We start from the raw sequence: 23,615 nt of genomic DNA on the forward strand, positions 1-23,615 counted from the left end.
CCCCTCAGTGTAGCTCCTAAATTTGTAAATCATATGTCAATTATAATAACATCTTAGTTTATTGGCCAAAGGCCTTCTTAGATTGACTTTCTTGTAAGTATGGCTGTTTGGCTTGAAACCTAATGGATATCTGAAGATGATCTTGACTTCATTGTCATCACTAAAAGGCTCTTAGTGGTCCTATACTTTCTGCCTTTCATAGCTGATCTAGGTTCAGGTTTCATACCCTTAGCCCTGACTTTAACCATTGCGCAGATAAATTACAAAACAGGCCTTGGACCTGTATATATAGCCTCCCTACTGTTAGTTTATTTTACTTCTGCTCTTTTTTTCTCAACACTTTTTTTGTTGTTGTTTTATTTTTACTTTTTTTGTTAAAAATAAATGCACTGTTGGTTAAGGGCTATAAGTAAGCATTTCACTGTAATGTCTGCACCTGTTGTATTCGGCGCATGTGGCCAATAAAATTTGATTTTATTTTATTTGTTTGGGGCCATAACTTATTATGGGTTGTGTAGGTTTACCTACAGCATAGTTCTCATATTTAACTTGCTCCTATTTCATGATGCCATTTTTGAAGATGCACAATGTAGGTCTATCTACTACTATCAAATGTGTAGATCTTTTGAAAACGTGTGACGTGTAGGCCTATTGTTCCTTGTACTGGCTGCGGTCATTTTATTTTCGAAGGCTAATAAGTCTTTATAAAAAAACACGTAGTATTTTCCACCATGTACTTCGAGTTATTTGTGCAACATTTGTGAATTATTTGTGCTACTTTTGATACTAAATTACTTAAACGTTAAATAACATTCCCTAATCGTATTTTGCGTTTGAATAACATAGCTAAAACGCTGTGGGGGGAAGCACTAGGCTAAATGTAAACACATGCTCAGTACAAAGCTGTGAATGCAGAGGAAAACCTCGTGCACTCTGTCAGAACTCGCGTTCGCTGTCCTTCGTGCTGAAAGCTGTGGCGCTGAATGTCGATTTCTTCGTGCAGTATGCATGGCAATAGGAGCCAAACGCCTCTTATTCCACATACTATTTTGAGTTGGTGCAATATTTTATCTTGCATAATATGCACTAAAGATCTGTAGGATATAGCGTTGGAATGTAGTAGACACATGGTACAAGCAGTAGCCTAGGCTATATTGATGTAAAAAGCTGTGAAGTAAAGTCCAAGGTTTAGACGCCTCATTGACATGGATCTTATATTTAGCCATGAAAACACCTATAACGAAAAGTTGAGAGGGGCATTCAGCTTTACTTAATTCAATTGAAAACACGTTCGCGTGTTTTGAAGGTTATCCTTGCATGGTCCACTATTTCAGTAGGTAAAAGGATCCATCCCATAATTGTAGCCTATAAAACCACAAGATATCCCACGTTTGCTAAAGCATTTCCCCCTGTTCAATCCATGAAAAATGAAATATCAAGACATTTTGTTATTCCCGCATTCCAGCTTTTACGTCTCTCTGGCAAGTCGATATTGTTGAACATCAAATTCCTTATTTAGGAATCAGCGTGATCGTTTTGAATGGCATAAAAGATAACCAATATAATATTTGGTTTGGTAGGATGGAAAGCCCGATGAGGACGTGTTATAGCCAATTACATTCAGGCACCTCGATGCATCACAGTGGATGGAGCTACTCCGGGTATACTTCCGCGTGCATGCGCGCTCGTGTCTGTGGGTTGAATGGAGGAAACAGCGAGAGCGGAGAGGTATAGCGTTGCTGTGATACGTCCCTATATATTTGCTGACAGGACTATCTTCCCTTTACAGACAACCTCCTTACATTGGTTTTCACTTAGTGATGTCGCGTATTTGTGTGGTGAACCTATAAAGAGAGAGACAGGCAGAAGCCAGCTTTTTAAATTATTTGATTCCTTTTATTTCTTCAGTTATTTTTTATTTGATTTAATGCATTGGCTGAAATGGACTCATTTCTGTATTTTGGTTAAATTTGATTTTTTATTTGTTGATTTTTATGTTTCCAAGTTTGAACTAGGAGGAAGGTAGAATTCATATTTTTATATTGGCAAGTGTTTTCTTCTTTCTCTATTTTTAAAGAGATTGTTTGGCTAAGGACGTCCATAACTTTCATTTGTAGAAACGGTAAGACATTTACAAATGTATTCATTATTCTGTGAAATCGATATTTTATTACTTCTAAGCTTTTGCAATATTATTGTATTGTTGGATATTGTAGCCTGCACTCATCGCATGAGGACCATATAGCCCAATGTTGCAGTTACATTTTTGTTGCATTGAACAGATTCATTGTGTAGAATTATGGTGCGTAAAAATTAATGTCTAAATTAGGCTATGCCCCTGTACGCCTAGGTTTTTTGCGACCCCATGTCAAACTATAGGCCTACATTCTGTGTCCAGTGAGTGCGAATCTTTGGGTCTCGCATGTCATGTTGGTCGCCGGTAGCTAAGCCACGAGTGTGAATAGCCTACCACAATATGCATTGGATAGGTTACAGCTCGCGTTTTGTCTTGAATAGTGCTGGTGAAACTGGCTATACCTACAGTTGAAGTAGGAAGTTTACATACACTTAAGTTGGAGTCATTAAAACTCGTTTTTCAACCACTCCACAAATTTCTTCTTAACAAACTATATTTTTGGCAAGTCAGTTAGGACATCTACTTTGTGCATGACACAAGTCATTTTTCCAACAATTGTTTACAGACAAATTATTTCACTTATAATTCACTGTATGACAATTCCAGTGGGTCAGAAGTTTCCATACACTAAGTTGACTGTGCCTTTAAACAACTTGGAAAATTCCTGAAAATAATGTCATGGCTTTAGAAGCTTCTGATAGGCTAATTGACATCATTTGAGTCAATTGGAGGTGTATCTGTGGATGTATTTCAAGGTCTACCTTCAAACTCAGTGCCTCTTTGCTTGACATCATGGGAAAATCAAAAGAAATCAGCCAAGACCTCAGAAAAAAATTGTAGACCCCCACAAGTCTGGTTCATCCTTGGGAGCACTTTCCAAACGCCTGAAGGTACCACGTTCATCTGTTCAAACAATAGTACGCAAGAATAAACACCATGGACCACGCGGCCGTCATACCGCTCAGGAAGGAGACACGTTCTGTCTCCTAGAGAAGAACGTACTTTGGTGCGAAAAGTGCAAATAAATCCCAGAACAACAGCAAAGGACCTTGTGAAGATGCTGGAGGAAACCGGTACAAAAGTATCTATATCCACAGTAAAACGAGTCCTATATCGACATAACCTGAAAGGCTGCTCAGCAAGGAAGAAGCCACTGCTCCAAAACTGCCATAAAAAAAAAGCAAGACTACGGTTTGCAACTGCACATGGGGACAAAGATCATACTTTTTGGAGAAATGTCCTCTGGTCTGATGAAACAAAAATAGAACTGTTTGGCCATAATGACCATCGTTATGTTTGGAGAAAAAAGGGGGTCGCTTGCAAGCCGAAGAACACCATCCCAACCGTGAAGCACGGGGGTGGCAGCATCATGCTGTGGGGGTTCTTTGCAGCTGGAGGGACTGGTGCACTTCACAAAATAGATGGCATCATGAGGAAGGAAGATTATGTGTATAAATTGAAGCAACATCTCAAGACATCAGTCAGGAAATTAAAGCCTGGTCACAAATGGGTCTTCCAAATGAACAATGATCCCAAGCACAATTACAAAGTTGTGGCAAAATGGCTTAAGGACAACAAAGTCAAGGTATTGGAGTGGCCATCACAAAGCCCTGACCTCAATCCTATAGAAAATGTGTGGGCAGAACTGAAAAAAGCGTTTGCGAGCAAGAAGGCCTACAAACCTGACTCAGTTACACCAGCTCTGTCAGGAGGAATGGGCCAAAATTCACCCAATTTATTGTGAGAAGCTTGTGGAAGGCTACCTGAAACGTTTGACCCAAGTTAAACAATTTAAAGGCAATGCTACCAAATACTAATTGAGTGTATGTAAACTTCTGACCCACTGGCAATGTAATGAAAGAAATAAAAGCGGCAGGTAGCTTAGTGGTTAAGAGCGATGTGCCAGTAACCGAAACGTTGCTGGTTCTAATTCCCGAGCCGACTAGGTGAAAAATCTGTCGACGTGCCCTTGAACAAGGCACTTAACCCTAATTGCTCCTGTAAGTTGCTCTGGATAAGAGTGTCTGCTAAATTACTAAAATGTACATGTAAAGGCAATGCTGCCAAATACTTATTGAGTGTATGTAAACTTCTGACCCACTGGGAATGTGATGAAAACAATAACATCTAAAATAAATCATTCTCTCTACTATTATTCTGACATTTCATATTCTTAAAATAAAGTGCTGATCCTAACTGACCTAAAACAGGGAATTTTTACTAGGATTAAATGTCAGGAATTGTGAAAAACTGAGTTGAAATGTATTTGGCTAAGGTGCATGTAAACTTCTGACTTCAACTGTATAGTCTTTGAGACTTGGAACTCCAAATTGTTAAAAATGTGTGGGTGAAAGAATCAATGCATTGCACTATGCTACAAGGCCTTCATTTGGATTAATTGAATGTAAAAAAATTCAAATAATGTTGGCTAGTTTTTCCTTCAAGGTCTGGAACCTTGACCTGGATGACCCATGTGGCCTGTGCACCTGATGGAAATTAAATGTGTATCTCTCCTATTTGGGCTGGTTGGCCAATGGAATCTTCCAATTTCGGAGATTCTACGTAGAATAACTGTGTGATTGGTTGCCTATCTTGTAAGTTTACATAGGGTTGTTTTTTTTTCCCGCCACTTGCCCAGCTATTCTTCACCGCGCTTACTTTGGACCAGGAGCGGCCGTTTGTTGCATGGACCTTTGTCAATTATAGAAATTGTTGTGAGCTTCATTTATCACCAAAGGTAAGGACACTGCAAAGACTATTTTACTGTATCCAACGAATTAGCTAAACCGTAAAAGAAACTAAAGAAAGTGGCACGCTTTCAAATGCTAGCTCAGTTGGTTTGATGGTCACGAGCAAGAAAGCTGCAGACACAACTCTACGTGGATTGCAGTCAACTTCAAGCATGAAGCTTTTCCCCTTTCGTTACTGTACCCAAGTATTTTTACTACTCTAGGCCAGGTGGACAAAAATGACAATTGTTTTTGTCAAAATTGTAGCCGGCTAACGTTAGAAAGATAACCAATACATTCTGAGTGGATAGGTAACGTTAACACTGCGTTGACTATATCAAAAGCCAGCCCGTATCAAATGTCTGAGACTTTAGTTTAACTAGATAACCTAGTTAGCCTAACTAGCTAATCTATCGTGTGACCATGTTGTTCGCTACGGTAGTTAACTTTACCTAACTAGTTAACCTGGGTTGAAATAGTTGCGCTTTGATACTAGTTAACTACGGATAACGTTATACTGCGTCGTAGTCACCATTAGGCAAATTGAAACAGGTGGCATGTAAATCATTTAGTCACAGGTCAATTGTTAAACTAAGTTATGCAGTAACGTTACAGGCTTGCTGATTATCATGCCATTCATAGATTTGTACACAGGAGTTGGTTTATCTCAACCGCTCATACTCCATCAATACATTTCATTTTAGTGCTATATGCATCTACTCAGACCCAGGATAAGAAAATCACGGTGCATATTCATCATAACACATGTAGGAGAGATTGCATTGATTGGTAATGGAGCGCAAGGTCAGGACATTTTGTTATGCCCCGTTTACATCGTGAAGTGTATCATTCGTGATCTTCATGGAGTGCAATGTTTGTAAAGCAAGATGGAGGAGAGATTGCAAAATATGACCTTTTAATTCAATACAGGAAACATGTATTGTTTCAGGTGATAATAAAACATGTTTTGTTTTGTTACTTTTTCCTCAGCTTGTTTCTAACTATAGCAAGTCAAGCTAGTTTGCACTCAGTGGCATGTGTTCATGGGTTCCAAGGGAAGCCAGGCTTCCCCCAAAACAAATTACCAAAAAAAAAAAGAATGTATATTTCGTCTGTTACATTATTTACCTAAAATTCACAAGAGGCTGACTGTATCTCACAAGAGAAAGCATCAGAGCGAGCGAAACCGCACCCCTCTGTCTCTGTATGTGTAAGCAATGTATCTGATGTGTCTGGTCCAAAATATTACATCGTTTCTGCCCGTAGCATTGAATACAAGGGAAGCCAACGAGCATTTGGCCTCCCTTGATAAAAAAGGTGTAAAATAATAGCCAATCAGCGTTGAGCTAAACTGAGTGAGCTCAACTGTGAATGGTCCTGGCGCACCAAAAGGTGTCAAGGGAAGCCAGATTGGATTTAGTGTCACTCCTATCAAATCGCAATGAGAGCATACGTCATTGACAGAAACAATTTAAATTGTTGCATCTCGTTGTGTTGTCCTCTGGTGGCTAGCTAAAATTGGCCCTTTACTAAATTAGCCATGGCTGGAGATGGGGATTTGGACTTATGGTTTTACTTAATTCTTCCATGGGGCAGAAGTCATGCCGCGTTCAAATGCTAGTCGGAACTAGGAAACATGGACATTTCTGACTTGTTGAACGCGGCATGTGCATAACTACAACCAGTTAGCAAGTGGGACATTTTTTCTAGTTCTGACTAACACGTGAACGCGGCATCAGCCTGTTGTGATTCTGGATGGCCAGATTGCTAGCAAGAATGACAAGTAACTGGCATATGGGGAATCGTAAGTGGCTCGTTTCATCTTATTGATATCATGTCTTGTTTTGACTGATTTCATGTCAATGCTAATATGGCTAAAATTCGCTAGCTAGCTAACCAACAACTGTAACAATGTATTTGAGACAAGTGGTCATTGAGCAAATTTATTTGTTTTTCAATAAACATTGGAGACAAAATATAGCTTACATGTTGTCAACAATCTAAGCCAACCTCATCTGGTTGCGCACGTGTTTTTGTTGCTAAACAACAAACCTGTCTATAGGAATGGGTATTGTTTACAATTTGCTAGCTATCCCATAAAGCCATCACCGAAAACCACATTTTCATCTTCTGTGGTTTGGTCACTTCCTGTTCTTCGATGGACTCCGGCTGAACTGAAGATTGAAAAATGTGATAGTATGCAGCTTCCGTATAGCAACTCATCCTTCAACTGCAAGAAGGTGTTGCGTTTCCACTCAGCTGTTGACATCCCCATTGAAATGCATGACATCTGGCACAACGTACCGGAGTGTTTATGGGTAATGTGAACAAGGCTTTACTCAAGCAATTAACTTTCCAGCACAGGTGGTAAAGAACAACTAATTGTAATGCCAGCTCTCATGTCTCACTGCATGCAGTTTGGCATTACTCTTCGTGAAGTGCACCACTATTTGAGCTACATTCCAGCTATTTAGGTCATTTCTGGTTGGCTGAAGATCCAATGTTACATAGCTATGGTATTAACATATAACATTATGTAACCCACTCTAGTATTACTGTAAGGCATGAATTAGTCGGGTGTGCGGTGGTCATTCTTGTGTTCCAGGTTGCCACCTCATACTACAGTGCATTCGGAAAGTATTCAGAACACCTTTACTTTTTCCACATTTTATTACGTTACAGCCTTATTCTAAATACAAATGTCAGCAGTCTACACACAATACCCCATAATAACAAAGAAAACAGGTTGTTAGAATTGTTTACAAATGTATACAAAAAAAAACGATGCCTTATTTACACAAGTATTTAAACCCTTTGCTATGAGACTCGAAATTGAGCTCAGGTGCATCCTGTTTCCATTGATTATCCTTGAGGTGTTTCTACAACTTGATTGGAGTCCACCTGTGATAAATTCAATTGATTGGACATGATTTGGAAAGGCACACACCTGTCTATAAAAGGTCCCACAGTTGACAGTGCATGTCAGAGCAAAAACCAAGCCATGAGGTCGAAGGAATTGTCCGTAGAGCCCCGAGACAGGATGTGGTTGAGGCACAGATCTGGGGAATGGTACCAAAACATTTCTGCTGCATTGAAGGTCCCCAAGAACACTGTTGCATCCATCATTCTTAAATGGAAGAAGTTTGGAACCACCAAGACTCTTGCTAGAGCTGGCCACCCGGCCAAACTGAGCAATCAGGAGATAAGGGCCTTGGTCAGGGAGGTGACCAAGAACCCGATAGTCACTGACAGCGCTCTAGAGTTCCTCTGTGGAGATGGGAGAACTTTCCAGAAAGCTTATCATAAATACCTGATTGGTGGAGTGCTGCAGAGATGGTTGAGTGGCCAGACGAAAGCCACTCTTCAGTAAAAGGCACATGACAGCCCGCTTGGAGTTTGCCAAAAATATATAGAGGTTCTGGATGGCAGGAAGCTTGGCCCCAGTGATGTACTGGGCCGTACGCACTACCCTCTGTAGTGCCTTGTGGTCGGAGGCCGAGCAGTTGCCATAACAGGCGGTGATGCAACCAGTCAGGATGCTCTTGATGGTGCAGCTGTAGAACTTTTTGAGGATCTGAGGACCCATGCCAAATATTTTCAGTCTCCTGAGGGGGAATAGGCTTTGTCGTGCCCTCTTCACGACTGTCTTGGTGTGTTTGGACCATGATAGTTTGTTGATGTGGACACCAAGGAACTTGAAGCTCTCAACCTGTTCCACTACAGCCTACACTACAGTCGATGAGAATGGGGGCGTGCTCAGTCCTCTTTTTTTTCCTGTAGTCTTACTCACCAAACAGATGTCGGGGCCGTAATTCACCACCATGCAATATTCAATGTGGAATTGAATGTCTGTATATCGAAAAATACATTGGTTTGTAACCCTGAGAAATTCGTTCAACTCGCCAAATTGTTCCCCATTTCAAATGATCACTCTATGAGAATAACTGCTCCAGATGAGAGATGCGCATCACTTTGCACTGGCAACTTTTTTTTCATTTGGAAAAATATTCTGTTCTATTGCTATATTACATGTTTTTTTTTAAACTATAAATTAGGTGTCTTGAATGATAAGGGCTCGGGAAATAAGAGCGTCTTGTCTGCTAAGTTAACAAAGCAAGGCTGTCATTGCACAGCCATGGGCTTCTACAAGCAGTGCCACTGCTGAGGTTGCTACCTTTTTGAAGACTGTTCAATGATATAATATAGCCAGTTGATATTACTGTGTGTGTATATGGGGAAATTTGTTACAGTATCTGTAACGGTTATGCTTAATTAGGCACTGTTGGCATAGGCCTATAGATACATGTGCAAAAAAATTGAGTACCCTAGGAGGGAATGGGGTGTTGATGCTGAAGGGTTGAGGGTGTGCTGCCCTCTATCAGCTAGCTGAAGTCCCAACTGTCCTCCCTGAACAATAATCTCACACGACGCTAACTGAATAGCCACCCTACTGTTGGAAGTTATGGCATGTCAAAAGGGAAAGGGGGGGGATACCTAGTCAGTTGTACAACTGAATGCATTCAACTGAAATGTGTCTTCCGCATTTAACCCAACCCCTCTGAATCAGATAGGTGCGGGGGGCTGCATTAATAGACATCCATGTCATCGGCGCCTGGGGAACAGTGGGTTAACTGCCTTGCTCAGTGGCAAAACGACAGATTTTTACCTTGTCAGCTCGGGGATTCGAACTAGCAACCTTTCGGTTACTGGCCCAACGCTCCTACCCGCCAGGCTACCTGTGTTAGGCTAAATACAGTTAATAAGAGGTTTCTGTTTACATTTCATCCATCAATAAATGTTTACAATAATTCCTTGGCAAGGTAGTTGGTCAATGGAAACTATTTTGCGGGCTGTTTTTAAGTTGAGGTTTCTGAACATAAATTGAGCTAGATTATTTCCTGCAAGTCCCTAACATTTTGCAATAAATGTTTTATTTTATAGGCCTAGATACTGCGTTTGGACAATTTCCTTCCTCATGTCTCCTGTTTCTTCCACAATTTAAACAGATACCGTGAGGGACAAGGGGATACGTGTGGTTGTCTTTATGTATTATTAAGGCCAGACATTTGCCTTTCTAAATGAAGAGAGTTGACCGAACGAGTAAAACGCAGAAGAGTAAGTGAACTTCCTAAGTCATGACAGTGCGCTCTGTGTGCAGCGTAGAATTCTCATTCTCAGCCTGAACCCGTTAAGGCCCGCCTGGCCTCAAATTCTGTGAATTGATTTGGGCCGAGTGGGTTTTCGGGCTTGCCATGCTTTGTTAAGAAAAGAAAACGGTGTGTCTCTGCGCAGCTTTTACTACGGCTCTCTGCTGCTAGCGGTGCCAGGATTCCAATATTTGCTGGGCCAGAGACATTTGTGGCCATGATGAAACTTATCTTTGTGATGATTTTAAAATGTTTCAAATTAAGATACGATTAGGCTGGAGTGCACTCGGGAGAATGAGGATCCACAAAACCACGACAGGCAGCACATCTCCGAATCAGGAGAAGCCCATATTCCAATGGCATCTGTTAACACCGATACAACCTGTGACTGCTCTGCTAATGAGCCTTGCTGGACCTTGTAAACCAGGGATATTCAATAGGCGGCCTGCGGTCCAATTTTGTAGTTTTCTGAGCCCTCCCTCAAAGTGTATTTTGTTTATTGTTGTTGGACTGTGAGACGATTTCTTAGTGATTTTAATTTAGGAATTCTGTCCCAAATATTTCCAAGTATAAGTAGAGACGTATGTGATCGTATTCCAATGTAATCAAGATTTGAAATGATTGTTTTTGTCTGTTTGGGCTTGTTGCGTTCAATATGCAGTGTACACTTAAAAATAATTGTTACGGCGCCCCGACGAGCTGCTCAAGGAAAATTCGGCCTGCGGCTTTTGAGCAATTATTCAAATGGTTGTTTGGCAGAAAATCGAATGCATTTGTTTAATTATTCAAGGATCCCTTTATTTCATTTAGAAATTATTGATTGTATTTTAAGGCATGAATGACTTGTATGCTGTGTAATGACATAAATCATTTGATTATATTGACGTAGGCGAGCTGGTTAAGAAGCTAAGATTTAAAGTTGGCTTTTTCTACAGAAACAGATCGTGCCTTTCTCTAAGCAGTAGGAAGCAGATTATTCAGTCAACCTGTATCTGTTCTTGATTATGGTGATATTATTTATCAAAGTGCAGCTGCTACTACTTTTAAACCTTAGGATGCCATCTACCATAGTGCCCTATGTTTTGTTACAGGTGACAGTTTTGATACTCATCACTGCATCCTGTATCAAAAGGTTGACTGGACTTCGCTAAATCCGTAGATCTCTACATTACACCCTTTTTGTTTACAAGGCCCTACTTCATCAACTTGCATCTTATCTGACTTTGCTGTTGTAGTATAGACACCTGAGTTGCCTAACCCCATTCACAGGATTGATTCCTAGGGTATCCCCCGAGGTAGGTAAATCTGTTTTTAGTTTTAAAGCACCGTATTTCTGAAACAAAATTCGAAATACATTTAATCTTTGAATGTTCTGATGCCATTTGCGCAGTTTAGAGTATTGATTGGGGACTTATTTGTGGAGGAATGTAACTGTTTTTCTAGGTGATTTGTGATGTTTTACTTGTGCTTCTCATGACTGTTTTTATATTTTGTGTATATTTGTGTTGTGCAGGTCACATTTGAAAAAGAGACCTAGGTCTCCATCTTCCCTGAAAAAACAATAACAATTGACAAACAGTACGCGCTCTCAGAGCTCGATGGTGGAAAGATTATATAAGGCTACTAAAGTCTATACGTGAGTCGAGCAAAATGATACTTAATTTAGGCTACATTATTACATGCTATGTGTTTCTGATCCATGATGGATGAGAAAAATAATAAATAAGCTACCGCCTCTACTTATTTGCCCAGCCAGAGATCAATTAACCAAATATACAGACGGAAATTCAGTGAAACAAAATCGCATTGATCGATTATCAGACAAGTCGCAGGTATTTGGTCGGGAGTATGACACGCTACTACGCGAGTGAAGAGCGACACTCACTTGTTAAGCTACATAGCATGCTAGCAAAATGTTCTAATCCGTTAATATATGAGCAAACTAAACTGAACAGAAATATATAAACGCAACATGTATAGTGTTGGTTTCATGAGCTGAAATAAAAGATCCCAGAAATTTTACATACGCACTAAAAGCTTTTCTCTCCAATTTTGTGCACAAATTGGTTTATCTACCTGTTAGTGAGCATTTCTCCTTTGCCACAATCAATCCACCTGACAGGTGTGTCATATCAAGAAGCTGATTAAACAGCATGATCCTTACACAAGTGCACCTTGTGCTGGGGACAATAAAAGGCCACTCTAAAATGTGAAGTTTTGTCAAACACAATGCTACAGATGTCTCAAGTTTTGCGGGAGTGTGCAATTGGCTTGCTGACTGCAGGAATCTCCACTAGAGCTGTCAGAGAATTGAATGTTAATTTCTCTACCATAAGCTGCCTCCAATGTGGTTTTAGAGAATTTTGCAGTACGTCCAACCGACCTCACAACCGCAGACCACGTGTATGGTGTCGTGTGGGCGACCCACTTGAGTGCCCAGAACCTCCACATCCGGCTTCTTCACCTGCGGGATATCTGTCTGTAATGAAGCCCTTTTGTGGGGAAAAACTCATTCTGATTGCCTCGGCCTGGCTCCCCAGGGGGTGGGCCTGGCTTCCAAGTTGGTGGGCCTATGCTCTCGTATGCCAACCCGTGTCTGCGCCCCTGCCAAGTCCATAGATTGGGGCCTAATTCATTTATTTCAATTGACTGATTACCTCTATGAACTGTAACTGTAAATTGTGGCATGTTGCGTTTTATTATATTTTTGCTCATGTTCACTGTAGATTTGTGGTCCTCTGTAGCTCAGCTGGTAGAGCACGGCGCTTGTAACGCCAAGGTAGTGGGTTCGATCCCCGGGACCACCCATACACAAAAAAAAAAAAATGTATGCATGCATGACTGTAAGTCGCTTTGGATAAAAGCGTCTGCTAAATGGCATATTATTAATATTATTATTATTATTATTTACATTCAGTGCTACCTCAGGAAAAAAAAAACATTCTAAAGGAAATATTTTTTCCTTCTGGTGATGTGGTCTATTCTATAGTATTTTCTTGGTGTGGTCTCAGAAGTCGCCACTTTGTTAACTTTTGCATGGTGTTAGTGCTTTAATAGCAGGAGTCGTGTGTTCTCCCCAGGTAGCTTGGTTGTCTTAGCCACTGTTTGGTGGTAGATTAGCTGCTCCTATGACATGTCAGAGCTCATTGTAAGTGATGAAGTGCTATGCCATAATGTTAAAGGACACACACCACACATCTGCGATCATAGAATAAAAATAAATTGATACTGGATAATGAACAATGCCGAAATAGCCTTTGTGCAAAACGAACTTCCAGAAGTAATCAAGGCACTCATGTAGTAAAAAAAAAATCGAAGAGCCTTTGTTTTACGGCTTATGCATGGCAAGAATAAAAAAATAAAAGACGCATTGCAGCTACAACAGCCCTCATCAGGGTGACAAACAATAGTGGTGGACAAACAGGTGTATAACTTAACTCTCACAGGAAGTGACTAAATGCATTACCATATGTAATTGATCAAGTAAAACAATTTGGGGAAAACATTCAAGATACAAAGAAAAAAATTATAAACATGGAATAATTAATGCAATACCACAATGAAATATAATTTAAAGGAAAATACAAAATGTGTACACATGAACTCATATTACGAAACTTAAGAAAGAATGGAGAATAAAGAATCATGGAGAACAAAAACAGCTCTTACAGGAAGGGAGAATAATACATTTCCTCATTTAGACCTGGCAATACAGTGGCACTTACTTTAAAGATCCAGAATGTTTTGCGTTGTAGGAGGTGTTTGATACATCCTGTCCTTGAGCCTGCTCTAAATATGTCCTATGTAAAAACACCCACATGGGCACTCCAACCTGTACACCACATACTGTAGGTAGTGTTGCTGTTGACAAAAAATTGCACTTGGTCCACAAGTGTCCCTGAACGTATTTGTTTTTACAATGTGATTGCAGTTACCGCTTGGGGAGCCAACTTGGCTTAGTTACTGGGGTGAGGTCGCTGCACACCAATTTATCCTTGAGGAAAGGGGCCCTTCTGTAAGAGAATGCTGGGGGTTCAGTGAACACATCACACAAAATAGGATCACTTTAAATTATGGTCCAGTTGCATTTAATGATGTCCTTAACCCTGGCTGCCTCCTGGCTATGTCGGGTCACAAAGTAGATTTGTTTTGGGTTTTTGAGGCTTGTGGGTGTGTTTGAGAAGACTTTCTCTTTCCAGAGATTTAGCTTTAGTGAGTGATTTAACAGGCTCCGGTTTGTATCCCCGTTGCTGAAACCTAGAATCCATTTTCACAGCTTTTTCCTCAACCACCCCCCCCGGTGACATATACTGCGCTGCCTTTGAAATTGTTTGACGGGAATGTTCTTAATCAAATTAGCGGGGTGAAAACTGTCTGCCCCGAGGATAGTATTGCGGTCCGTACTTTACCTGTAAGTGGTGTGGAGTGAACCATCCTGAGTTAAGATTTTCAGATCCAGATTTATTTTCTTCAGTTTGACATTCTTTTAGTGTTCTCTGGATCAAAAAGTCTACTGTTAGAATTCCACAACTGTGAATATATTAAACAAGGATTTGAAACCAAATTTAGAATAGTCAATGTATCTGCCAAACCAGAACAGAGAATTAACTTATCTTCCTAAAATCCCCAAAATAAGTTTGCGTAGTTCGGAGCAAAGCAAGCCCAGTAGCAGTCCCCTTTTGTTGTTTGAAAAGCTTGTAGTGGAAAAGGAAAACGTTGTTTAGTGTTCACTCTCTTAATTGAAGGAGAAAGTCAGCAGGGGGCATACTTTACTCTGGTCTAAATTGAAGATAATGCTTTAAAGCCTCCAGACTTTCATAGTGTACAATATTGGAGTAAAGAGATTCAACATCCATTGGTACCAAATAGGAAGATCCAACATCTTTAAGCTCAGCTTGTTAAGAGTGCGCGTGGTGTCTTAAAGGAAAGGGGGATGTTTGGACACATGGCTTAAAGTAGAAATCAACATACTTGTAGGTTGCCTCTGATATAGGATGATTGATGCTGATGATGGGCCTTCCAGGAGGATGTGTGAGGATCCTTGTGGACTTTTGGTAAAGTAGTAGCACGCCATCCTAAGGTGGGCAGGGAGAAGAAAGTATTCAGACCCCCTCCCTTATTCCACATTTTGTTACGTTACAGCCTTATTCTAAAATGGTTAAAAAATATATATATATTTTTTTTTTCTCATCAATCTAGACACTACCCCATAATGACAAAGCAAAAACAGGTTGTTATAAATTTTTTGCAAATGTATTAAAATATAAACAGTGAGTAAAAGGTCTGAATACTTTATGTAAATGTCATTTTTGCATTTAATTTTTTATTTGTAATACATTTGCAAAAAAAATCAGCCTGTTTTTGCTTTGTCATTATCGGGTATTGTGTGTAGATTGAGATTATTTAATCAATTTTAGAATAAGGCTGCAACGTAACAAAATGTGGAAAAGTCAAGGGGTCTGAATACTTTCCGTGACACACTTTTTTTTTGTTGGTAAAGGCATTAAGGCAAGTACATTTTTTGGGTGAGTAGATCAGCTTTAATATTGCAGATTGTGGCTTCCATCAATGTAATTGTCGCCATCATTTCCAATCCCCCATATATTTGTGTTTGAAAATATATTTTACCCTATTTTACCTAACCCTACCACCCCTCCCCTAATTGGAGTAAACTAATGGACAACAACACTTAGGCTTCTACTTCCAGCTTATACATACTATACATTTTACAGACACTAAGTATATTTTACAATAGTTATCTTTTGTTTGTTTTTAGTCCCATCCTTCAGCTACCCTCAACTCCTCCCATCTACATTTTGATTTCACTTCTCCAATGACATACAGATTAGTGATGATTAGGCTACCAGAAGGATAGACGAAAGGATTCATGGCCCTGTTCGAATACTTCAGAAATACATTACATGACCAAAAGTAAGTGGACATCTTCTCGTTGAACATCTCATTCCAAAATCATGGGCATTAATATGGAGTTGGTCCCCCCTTTGCTGCTATAACAGCCTCCACTCTTCTGGGAAGGCTTTCCACTAGATGTTGGAACATTGCTGCTAGGACTTGCTTACATTCAGCCACGAGCATTAGTGAAGTCGGGCGCTGATGTTGGGCAGTTAGGCCTGGCTCACAGTCGGCGTTCCATTTCATCCCAAAGGTGGTGTTGAGGTCAAATCTGTGCAGGCCAGTCAAGTTTGTCCACACCGATCTTAAACAATTTCTGTATGGACCTCGCTGTGTGCATGGGGGCATTGTCATGCTGAAACAGGAAGTTTTTTTTAATCCGGCGTCGTTTTGTGTATCAGTTCATAAACCATGTGTCATGGAATCGGTACATCGCAAATCTCTTCACAACTTTACGAATGCATAGTATTCAGACCCCTTGACTTAATTAACATTTTGTTATGGTACAGCCTTATTCTAAATTGGATTTAAATTATAATTGTTTTCTCATCATTCTACACACAATACCCCATAATGACAAAGTGAAAACATAATTCTAGAAATTATAGCAAATGTATGAAAAATAAAAACTGATACCTTATTTACGTAAGTATTCAGACCCTTTGCTATGAGACTCGAAATTGAGTTCAGGTGCATCCTGTTTCCATTGATCATCCTTGAGGTGTTTCTACAACTTGATTGGAGGCCACCTGTGGTAAATTCAATTGACTAGACATGATTTGGAAAGGCACACACCTGTCTATATAAGGTCCCACAGTTGACAGTGCATGTCAGAGCAAAAAACAAGCCATGAGGTCGAAGGAATTGTCCGTAGAGTTCAGATAGGATTGTGTCGAGGCACAGATCTGGGGAAGGGTACCAAAACATTTCTGCAGCATTGAAGGTCCCCAAGAAAACAGTGGCCTCCTCCATTCTTAAATGAAAGAAGTTTGGAAACACCAAGACAATTCCTAGAGCTGGCCAAACTGCGCAATCGGGGGAGAAGGGCCTTGGTCAGGGAGGTGACCAAGGACCCTATTGTCACTCTGACTGAGCTCCAGAGTTCCTTCGTGGAGATGGGAGAAACTTCCAGAAGGACAACCATCTCTGCAGCAATCCACCAATCAGGCCTTTATGGTAGAGTGGCCAGACGGAAGCCACTCCTCAGTAAAAGGCACATGACCGCCCGCTTGGAGTTTGCCAAAAGGCACCTAAAGGAATCTCAGACCATGAGAAACAAGATTCTCTGGTCTGATGAAACCAAGATTGAACTCTTTGGCCTGAACGCCAGGCGTGAAGTCTGTAGGCAACCTGGCACCATCCCTACGTTGAAGCATGGTGGTGGCAGCATCATGCTGTGGGGATGTTTTTCAGCGGCAGGGACTGGGAGACTAGTCAGGATCGAGGGAACGATGAACGGCGCAAAGATCCTTGATGAAAACCTGCTCTTGAGCACTCAGGACCTCGTACTGGGCTGAAGGTTCACCTTCCAACAGGACACCGACCCTAAGCACACAGCAAAGACAATGCAGGAGTGACTTTGTAACAAGTCTCAATGTCCTTGAGTGGCCCAGCCAGAGCCTTGACTTGAACCTGATCAAACATCTTTGCGAGAGACCTGAAAATAGCTGTGCAGCGACGCTCCCCATCCAACCCGACAGAGCTTGCGAGGATCTGCAGAGAAGAGTGGTAGAAACTCCCCAAATACAGGTGTGCTAAGCTCGAAGTGTCATACCCAAGAAGACTTGAGGCTGTAATCGCTGCCAAAGGTGCTTCATCAAAGTAGTGAGTAAAGGGTCTGAATGTTAATGTGATATTTCTGTTTTTTTTAATGAGTAAAAACATTTCTAAACCTTTTTTTACTTTGTAATCATGGGGGTAATGTGTGTATTGATGGGGGGGGGGGGGGGGGGGGGGGAACTAATTTAATCAATTTTAGAATAAGGCTTTAACGTAACAAAATTTGGAAAAAGTCTAGGGGTCTGAATACTTTCCGAATGCATTATATCGCACAGCTGTCAATTTATTTTGGTCCTTACATTTTCTTAAGCCAATTTTGGTCTGTAATACAGGGCTGACAGAAAAGTTCCTTACTTTCTCCCTCTTCCACTTGCCTTCATTTTTGCGGTAATGCTGCAATTAGTTGGTTGTAATTTTGGGTAGAGCAGACATTTCCATATATTTTTGTTAGATGCGTGTGTGACAACTCGACCAATTTGTATTTATGATATAATTTACAAAGATTATACTGTTTTTAAAATATTTGTTTATTTTTTAATCAATTGGTATATTTGAGTTTAACCATTTATATTTGTTCTGTCTTTTCTGGTAGATTAAACTGAAATTGCAACCAACCTTCTGTATTTTGTTTTAAAAATAGCGATCTTTTGGATATTATTAAATTTTCAAATAACTGAAAATGAGCGGTTGTAATCTGAATAAAGTTTGACTTTTGAATGATTGAAGCCTTTAGTGAGAGGTCTAATGCTTTAATATTTAATTTCTGCCCTCCGAATTCATATTCATTATATAAATAGGCCAGTTTTAATTTTGTCTGGCTTACTTGTTCCAAATGAAATTGAATCTTTTTTGCTCATATAATTTAAAAACAGGTCGCTAGGTGTAGGCAAGGCCATAAGCAAATAGGTAAACTGGGATATGACTAAAGAGTTAATTAGGGTGATTTTTCCACAAATAGACAGGTATTTTCCTTTCCAGGGTAGCAAGAGCTTATCTATTTTTGCTAACTTTCTATAAAAATGTATTGTAGTGAGATCATTTTATTTCGGTATATGAATACCGAGTATGTCCACTTCACTTTTATTTTTGTAGTTATCCAATACGTGATATAGTACATTTATCATATTTTGCTTGTAATTCAGAGAGGTTAGAGAAAGTATCTACAGTGGGGAGAACAAGTATTTGATACACTGCCGATTTTGCAGGTTTTCCTACTTACAAAGCGTGTAGAGGTCTGTAATTTTTATCATAGGTACACTTATCGGAATCTAAAACAAAAATCCAGAAAATCACATTGTATGATTTTAAAGTAATTAATTTGCATTTTATTGCATGACATAAGTATTTGATACATCAGAAAAGCAGAACTTAATATTTGGTACAGAAACCTTTGTTTGCAATTACAGAGATCATACGTTTCCTGTAGGTCTTGACCAGGTTTGCACACACTGCAGCAGGGATTTTGGCCCACTCCTCCATACAGACCTTCTCCAGATCCTTCAGGTTTCGGGGCTGTCGCTGGGCAATACGGACTTTCAGCTCCCTCCAAATATTTTCTATTGGGTTCAGGTCTGGAGACTGGCTAGGCCACTCCAGGACCTTGAGATGCTTCTTACGGAGCCACTCCTTAGTTGCCCTGGCTGTGTGTTTCGGGTCGTTGTCATGCTGGAAGACGACCCATCTTCAATGGTCTTACTGAGGGAAACAGGTTGTTGGCCAAGATCTCGCGCGCGATACATGGCCCCATCCATCCTCCCCTTAATACGGTGCAGTCGTCCTGTCCCCTTTGCAGAAAAGCATCCCCAAAGAATGATGTTTCCACCTCCATTTTTCACGGTTGGGATGGTGTTCTTGGGGTTGTACTCATCCGTCTTCTTCCTCCAAACACTGCGAGTGGAGTTTAGACCAAAAAGCTCTAATTTTGTCTCATCAGACCACATGACCTTCTCCCATTCCTCCTCTGGATCATCCAGATGGTCATTGGCAAACTTCAGACGGACCTGGACATGTGCTGGCTCGAGCAGGGGGACCTTGCGTAGTGTGTTACTAATGGTTTTCTTTGAGACTGTGGTCCCAGCTCTCTTCAGGTCATTGACCAGGTCCTGCCGTGTAGTTCTGGGCTGATCCCTCACCTTCCTCATGATCATTGATGCCCCACGAGGTGAGATCTTGCATGGAGCCCCAGACCGAGGATGATTAACCGTAATCTTGAAGTTCTTCCATTTTCTAATAATTGCACCAACAGTTGTTGCCTTCTCACCAAGCTGCTTGCCTATTGTCCTGTAGCCCATCCCAGCCTTGTGCAGGTCTACAATTTTATCCCTGATGTCCTTACACAATTCTCTGGTCTTGGCCACTGTAGAGAGGTTGGAGTCTGTTTGATTGAGTGTGTGGACAGGTGTCTTTTATACAGGTAACGAGTTCAAACAGGTGCAGTTAATACAGGTAATGAGTGGAGAACAGGAGGGCTTCTTAAAGAAAAACTAACAGTTCTGTGAGAGCCGGAATTCTTACTGGTTGGAAGGTGATCAAATACTTATGTCATGCAATAAAATTCAAATTTATTACATACAATGTGATTTTCTGGATTTTTGTTTTAGATTCCGTCTCTCACAGTTGAAGTGTACCTATGATACAAATTACAGACCTCTACATGCTTTGTAAGTAGGAAAACCTGCAAAATCGGCAGTGTATCAAATACTTGTTCTCCCCACTGTAGGTCCTCTAGGAGGTTGTGGAGGGATCCAAATTGTGGATTTAAAAAATAACATGAATCAGCTTCTTACAATGACACCTTTTTGTTTTTAAGCCTTGGATTTCTACCTCCTTGATATTATTGTTGGATCTGATTTTAATAGCTAGCATTTCAAAAGCCATAATGAATATAAATTATATGCTGATAGTGGACGATCTTGTTTTACTCCTTGACACTTTTAATACTTTTTGAGAATTAGCCATTATTTACTATTTTACACCTAGGGTTACTATATATAACTTTAAACCATTTCTATAAGAGATTTTCCAAAATTGAAAAATTCCAGGCTTTTATATGTAAATTGTAGTCGTACTTTATCAAAAGCCTGCTATGAATACCAGGCCACACTTACCCAGCATGGCTACCACATCATTCTGCAGCGATACGCATCCCATCTGGTTTGGGCTTAGTGGGACTATCATTTTTGTTTTTTAACAGGACAATGACCCAACACACCTCGAGGCTGTGTAAGGGCTATTTTATCAAGAAGGAGAGTGATGGAGTGCTGCATCAGATGACCTGGCATCCACAATCCCCCAACCAAATTGAGATGGTTTGGGATGAGTCAGACCGCAGAGTGAAGGAAAAGCAGCCAACAAGTGCTCAGCATATGTGGGAACTCCTTCAAGACTGTTGGAAAAACATTCCAGGTGAAGCTGGTTGAGAGAATGCCAAGAGTGTGCAAAGCTGTCATCAAGGCAAAGGGCGGCTATTTGAAGAATCTCAAATGTAAAATATTTGTATTTGTTTAACACTTTTTGGGTTACTACATGATTCAATGTGTTATTTCATAGTTTTTGATGTCTTTACTATTATTCTACAATGTAGAAAATAGTAATAATAAAGAAAAACCTTTTGAATGAGTAGGCGTTCTAAAACTTTTGACGGGTAGTGTATATTGCTGAGATTTGTAAACACCGATTTTAAACCCTTGCTGTAATTTCTGCTTGACATGTTTTGCTTCTTTGCTCTCGTCATTCACTAACGGCAATTTTTCAGGTTTTAAGTTTCTCCTGTAAAGTGCAAGATTCATTTCAAGCAAAACATTAGGACATTTAGCTGGCTACATTCTTTCAATGATAAACATTAGACATATGATGTCAATGGATCATTTTTGCATTGTAAGCTAATTTACGTGTGGCTGCTAGCCAAATAGCGTTGCACATCAGTTGTCATCTGATTTAAAAAAAATACATAAAGAACTAAGCTCTTCTAAGTTGCACTGTTTTTTGTGTGAAGGTAAACTATAGCACCTATCTGGTGTATGAGACAATCAAAATATCATAGTTACATACCCCTGATCACTCTATTGAAGCAAAAATACACTGACTTTCAATATAAAACGCAGGTGAAGTGGTTTAAAAATGCAGATATTTGGATGGTCTGCGTTTTTGAAAATGCATCACTAACTTTGTATGAAAATGACAGGGCCAGTATGTGTTTGCAGAGTGCTCTTTTTAAGGTTCTAAGGGCAACTGCAGGGCTGGGTGGGAAACCCTATTTTACTATATACCGGTATTGATGCACGGACTGGTTTGGATATGAACTTTACCTTCCATAACTGTATTTCAATGTTCAGTATGTTAAATGTAGTAATGGAGTGATGAAATGCAAAAAAAATGACAATCTTCTGTTGTTACCGACAGTATGAGGCTGCTGACAGTTGAGAACTACTAATTTGCTAGCAAGAGCTTTGGGTGTGCACATGTACTTTTTAACAATGAATAGTGTATGTGCCAAAAGCACCCTAGAAATCGGCACACTGCTCCTTGTGGCGAAAGTAAGAACTGCCATTGAATCCATGGTCATAGAGGAGAATAATTATTCTGATAAAGGAAAAGTGACTTTCGCAAAATAGAGGGATACAAAACAAATATGGTACAGTGTGGAACTGATAAATGAGTGAAGCAAATGCAGAAATTGATCAATGCTGACATTTTTTGGGGGTCAAAGTTTGTTTTATACTTTTCAATCAGAAGAGAGAGAGAGACTCATTTTAAACCACTTAGAATGTATTTGTTGCACCCTAGGGTCATGCACTACTCATGAAGCAAATTTTTGGAACTTTTATTATTCAAAAACATCAAATACTGCCATACCATCTAAAGTGAGAAATATCCTGATATTTTGGCCATATCACCCAGCCCTAGGCAACTGATCATGAAATATTGAATAGTCAGCGTGTCAGTCTTTCACATTATTTAAACTGATACATTTACTCCCCAAATTGGGCATCCTCTGCAGCCTCTACCAGATGTATGCTTTTCGTAGAAACATAGCATGCAAAGCAAGGGCTGTATGATTCGAGAGTATCAGTAACTAAGCATGCTGCACTTTAATGAGCCTGCTCAGTGGGGTAAAACACTGGAGGTAGATGGGTTTAGCCCAGCACAAAAATTACAGATTCCAATTTTGACACACTTAACCATTCACACAGTCTGTGTGTTTCCCCTTTTCTGAAATATTTGCATAACATCACCAACGGTGCTGTGGTCATTATCAGTGTGGCAGTATGTTGTTCAAAGTGTCTAGAGAGGATGCAGTAATGAGAGAAATCATAAACTACTAGGAAAAATAATATGCTACTGAAAATATTAGGATACGCTATTCATCCTATAGACTGGTTAGCTGACAAGGTCACAAACGATGCACACGCTTCAATGGGGCGGAAGTCTGTGATTCTGGATGGTCAGATAGCTAGCAACAATGACAAGAAGCTACCATGTGTGCTATTGTAGGTGGCTTGTTTTAGCTTGTTCTCGATACCATGTCTAATTTTGGGGTGTTCTGACTAGTGTCTATGCTAAAATGGCAAATTCGCTAGCTAATTATCAACTGTAAGGATGTATGAGAGAAGTGGTCATTTTGCACATTTTATTTATGTTATCAATAAACATTGGAAACAAAATATAGTTTACATGTTTTAAACAATATAAGCCAACCCTGTCTGTTTTGTCCCATAGTTGCGCGCGAATCGGGTTTGTTGCTAAACAACCAACACGTCTACTGGATGAATCAATGGAGATTGGCTATGTTTCATTGAGTTGCATCCAATTTAATGAGAGGAAACACAAAACTGGCACCGGTCGTCATTCCTCGCACATACAGTTGAAGTCGGAAGTTTACATACACTTAGGTTGGAGTCATTAAAACTT

The sequence above is a fragment of the Coregonus lavaretus genome (assembly GCF_964263955.1).
Source record: "Coregonus lavaretus genome assembly, chromosome: 39".
In the NCBI taxonomy this organism is placed as follows: Eukaryota; Metazoa; Chordata; class Actinopteri; order Salmoniformes; family Salmonidae; genus Coregonus; species Coregonus lavaretus.